Here is a 5,454-nt window from a genome sequence, read left to right as displayed (position 1 = left end):
GTTGCCTTCCTATTTGGCAAAGCCAGAGTGGCTCCCCTGAAGCCCGTCACCATTCCCCGTTTGGAGCTCACCGCTGCCGTTGTTGCAGTTAGAGTGGACAGGATGCTTCAATCAGAACTCCAGCTTCCACTAAAGAAGACCTGCTTTTGGACTGACAGCACATCAGTTCTTAAGTACATCAACTTAAGAACTGATGTTCTTAAGAATGAAAGCCGAAGGTTTTAAACCTTTGTCGCAAACAGGGTCACCACCATCAGGGACAACTCGGAAGTCACTCAGTGGAGATACATTCCCACATCCCTGAACCCTGCTGACGATGCTTCAAATGGCTTGAAAGCAGAACATCTTGTGAAGCAAAGGAGGATGGAAGGCCCAGAATTCCTACGGGAACCTGAGGAAGCCTGGCCAGCATTTCCAGTGGATGTCAGTGTCACTGCCGAGGACCCGGAAGTAAAAAGAAATCTTACGGTCAATGCTATACTTGTTGACACTAACGCCACTTCTGAACTGATAACCTATTTCTCTGATTGGCAAAGATTAAAGGTTGCAGTTGCTTGGATCATCAAGCTCAAAGGAACTCTGCTCAAACTCAGTAGGAAAAGAAAAGAGTTGCAGGTTGCGAACGTAAGTGCCACTGGAGCACCAGCAGTTGATGTGCATGGAGAAATGCAAGCGTTCACTGCATCACTTGGGAATCAGAAAATGTCGGTGGAAGATCTCAAAGAGGCTGAAACGTCCATAATCGCCTTTTGCCAGCGAGAGAGATTCCCCACTGAATTTGCTGCCTTAGCCTCTGGCATGCCGGAAGTGGCAAGAAGTAGCAGCATCATCAAATTGGATCCTGTAATGGAAGGAGGACATCTACGAGTTGGGGGGCGGCTGAACAAAGCAGCAATCCCTGAGGACATCAAACATCCCCTCATCTTGTCAAAAGACCAACACATATCTGACCTTATCCTCCGTCATGTCCATCTACAGCTTGGCCACGGAGGCAGAAATCATGTTCTTTCCACTGGATCACAAGTGGACCTTCTGCGGTGAGGAAGATCATCTCAAGATGCCTCATCTGTAAACTCCATGGAGGAAAGACTGGAGAGCAAAAAATGGCAGACCTGTCAAAAGAAAGAGTGGTTCCTGATCTTCCGCCATTCACTAACGTTGGCGTAGATTATTTCGGGCCAGTTGACGTAAAAAGAGGCCGTAATATTGTGAAACGGTATGGAGTCGTGTTCACTTGCATGACAAGCAGGGCCGTGCACCTTGAAGTTGCATATTCTCTCGCATCATCAACGCATTACGACGGTTCATCTGTTGAAGAGGACAGGTTTCACACTTGAGATCGGACAACGGTACCAACTTTGTGGGAGCAGAAAGAGAGCTACGAGAAGCCCTAGCCTCTTTAAATCAGGACCGTATTGGAAGTGCCTTGTCGAAGAAGGGAATCAAGTGGAGCTTTAACCCTCCTGCAGGGTCACATCACGGTGGAGCTTGGGAGCGGATGATAAGGATGATCAGGAAGATCTTGTGTTCTGTGCTCCGTCAGCAAACCTTGGACGATGAAGGATTTCATTCCGTTCTCTGTGAGGCTGAAGCTGTGCTCAACGATCGCCCAATCACTAAACTGTCACAGGACCCCAACGACCTTGAGGCATTAACGCCGAACCATCTCCTACTCCTAAAAGGGAAACCAGTTCTCCCACCAGGACTTTTCGACAAAAAGGATCTCTATGCAAGGAGAAGATGGAAACAAACCCAGTACATATCTGATCTCTTTTGGAAGCGGTGGATCCGAGAATATCTACCACTGTTACAGGAACGCCAAAAGTGGAACCAGGAGAAAAGGAGTTTCGTTCCTGGAGACCTGGTCATGGTCATGGACTCCATAGCACCTCGAGGGTCATGGGTGCTAGGAAGAGTCATGGATACCTTCCCTGATAAGAGAGGTCTGGTACGTGTTGTTCGTTTGAAGACAAAGACAAGTGTCATTGAAAGACCCATAACCAAAATCTTCTTACTAAATTAAGCTAAAGGTTGATAGGTTCCTATCTGAAATGGGCAAGTTTCTTTTTTGTATCTTTGGCTCCTTTGAATTATGTTTTAATTGCTCTTGCAGACACAATTAGGGGCTGGAGTGTAGGAGCCATATTAATACATTATGTTATTTTCAATGTTTAAACACTAGGGGGCTGTATTGGGTGTGGCTGAGATAATTGGGTCAGGCAGGAGGTGATTTAAGCCAAGGAAAACCAGGAAACAGGTGTTGATTGGAAAGCAAACAATTTTTCGACTGTGCCCTTTGTGCCCTTGATATGGATAGTTATCAGCAGTTTGTTTTGTTATTTTGGTTTCTAAATGTATTATGAGATAACGTATATTGCCAGTGAATGGATTTATAAAGGAGAATAAACCTGCCGTACTATTGTAAAACTTTTCTCTGTTTATTATTTACTGAGCGCACTGGGCGCACGTCGGAACGATCCATTAAACAACCAGGTAGTGGCTTCGAATAGGGGCTTGGCCGCTACACCATCATTTCCGGCTTCCGTATTTTTTTGGGCCACAATACAGATTAGCGCCGCCTACCGTTATGGAGACATTATGTCCCGCGCAAGCGCAGAGAGTACGGAAAGTCAGTTGTCGGCTCGGTGTGTTCTTGGCACTTTTTTGGCCGCGACGGGCAGAATGGAGCTGCCTGAAACGGCAGACTCCATTTTCGGGTAGTCGGACCGGTGTGTCCTGGCCTATAGACGGCGATAATTCTGAGTATATTGGGGGGAGGGGTGGAGGGTTTCAGAAAGGGGGAGAGTGAGAAAAGGATAGTTTTCTTTTTTTATATACTTTGACAGTCTCTAGGCACACCGTGGACCCAAATTTAAGTTCAAAAACATCGAAAAAGTACATTTTGCTTTAAGGGTGTAGTCACACAGGGAAAGTCCGCTAGTTCACTTGCTTTGGTCCATACCAAAGAGAGTTTAGATTTTTTTTGTTTGGTGTGGTCCACTTTCATATTGCCCCTTTTGTAAGTGAACCAGCATTACGAAGCAAAACCACACGTGATCTGAGGTCATTCATTCATTGGACAGACATTCTGGGGTGGAGAGAAGCAGGAAGAAAGAAGTAAAAACTACGAAATATATCATTGATATAATATGGGGTTAAAAATAATAAAAATGCCTACATCTAGCCTGTAAATAAAGTAGAAAAAAAATCATATTATTGTTGTTTCATATGGTTATAATATGAAGCCCTATGACGATGCCACGTTATGTGGCTTGTAGTGTACGACGTGAAACATAATTTTTACTGTATGTTTGCTGCTGGACGTGCGGCTCGCGAGAAGAATAGGCTCATGCCGACACTCAGCTGATTAACCCTTCCAACTCGGAGCCCGCACTTGACGTGCTGATCACATGATCACGTTCGATCCGACGCAGCATAGAAACTAACAAAAAGTTGGTCGAAAGTACTGGCTTAAAGCTATATGCCAGTCTTTGTTTCATTTAAATTGACCTAGTATAACCAGAGATATAATGGTTTGAAGTTGATACATATCTATTTTATTTTCGCGGGCTCAAAAGTATGAGAATTCGATGGTCGCGGCCATTATTTTGTCATTTTACGATCAGAAAATGATGCTGGAAACTAGTTCCTACTCAACAGGCTGCATTTACCAGGGAGGGGAGGAGGAGGGGCAGGGGTTGGCGGAGTGATACGAAGCTACACCAAAAGAGACGAAGAAGAAGAGTGACAGGGGGCGGGAGCTGTGGGAGAGTCTCTCTATGCGAGAGGGAGACGAGGCTGCTAGCTAACAAAATTGACAGACTCGAGAGGAAGATTGAGAGGTACTGAGAGGTTTGAAGATAGACTACTGAGAATGTTTTAGTCATATTGAAGAAAACTTTGAACGTGAGTCAAGCTATCAGCTTGTTCTTTGACATGAAGGAGGAGGACAGTTCATCCTCAGAGTCAAAGTATGACTATGTAGGCTACATAAAGCTATTGGTGTCTGACTGAAGCACTGAGTACACACACAGCAGCCAGCCTTCATAACGTGTAGCCTACAGATACAGTAGCCTAATAATCTGTTCTTTACATATACATAATAATAATAATAATAATAAAATTTTATTTGACAGGGACAATACATACAACATTGCCACAAAAAAATGGGAAAATGTGATGCATATAAGACGTCTAGCTTCAGCTAATTTGCAGTCTTTGTCCCTGGGTCAGGCTTTAAAATACAATCAAAGATACTAAATACAATAAATGCAGTGATAGAGATACAGTGAATAATACAATTAATAGGTACCATGAGTCAATACACACAGCTGTAGTTATACATTTCAGATTAAAACATAATTAAATTTAGCATTAAACATTAGTAAAGTGCTCTATTAAAATAACTTGAGAGACGTTAATGTTCACATTTCTGCTGCTGCTTGAGCCACTGTTTAACTTTCACACTAAAACTCTTTAGTTCTGTTTGGGATTTAATCTCTGATGGTAGAGAATTCCATAGGTGTGTACCTTGCACTAAGAGAGATAATTGGCCAAATGTTGTCCTGCATCTTCGAACTATACAGTTTTGTTTGGTTATACTCCCTGTCATTGTCCGGCAGTTGTCAGTCTTTTTAAAGATCTGAGACATTGCTTGTGGGGCCAGTCCATTTAGGCACTTAAAAACAACTTTCAAGGAACAGAATTTTATAAAGTTGGAAAAAGTCAACAAATTGTATTTCTCAATAATTTTACAATGGTGCCATTTCGGTGGCTTCTGGTCTAAAATTTTTAAAGCTTGTTTATAGAGTGAGAATAGGGGTCTAGTAGCTGACTCAGTGGCCTGGCCCCAGGCAGTGATGCAATAGGATAGATGTGAAAAAACCATGGCATGCAGATACAAATGAGATGCCTTAAAGGAGAGGCATGACCTGATAAGTCTAAAGCAGTTCAGACTAGTTTTTACAGTTTTAGATAGCTTCTTTATATGTGAGTCAAACTTAAGTTGAGGATCTAGAGTTATACCTAGATATTTAAACTCATTTACCACCTCAATTGCTTTACTATCTATAGTGATGTCAAATTTCTCTAGGACTTTCTTTCTTATTGAGAAGCACATTGATACTGTTTTTGTGTGATTAAGTGTTAAGTGATTCCTTTGTAGCCATTCTGAAACAGTAATCATCTGTCTGCTTAAGATCTCTGAAGCTTGACAGGGATTCTTTGCTGAAACATAAAACACTGTATCATCAGCATACATCTGACATTCGGTGTCTGTGCAAATGTCAGGTAAATCATTTATGTATAAGCAAAAAAGAATAGGACCTAAAACTGATCCCTGTGGCAGACCAGTCTTACTGTTCAGAGGAGATGTTTTCACATTCTGTAAGCGAACACACTGTTGTCGATAATTCAAATATGAGCTTAGCCAACTGACAGTAAGAGCAGAAAAAT

This window comes from Ammodytes marinus (genome assembly GCF_949987685.1).
Source record: "Ammodytes marinus genome assembly, chromosome: 15".
Taxonomy (NCBI): Eukaryota; Metazoa; Chordata; class Actinopteri; order Uranoscopiformes; family Ammodytidae; genus Ammodytes; species Ammodytes marinus.
The sequence above is the reverse complement of the archived record's forward strand: the minus strand, read 5'-3'. Positions refer to the sequence as shown.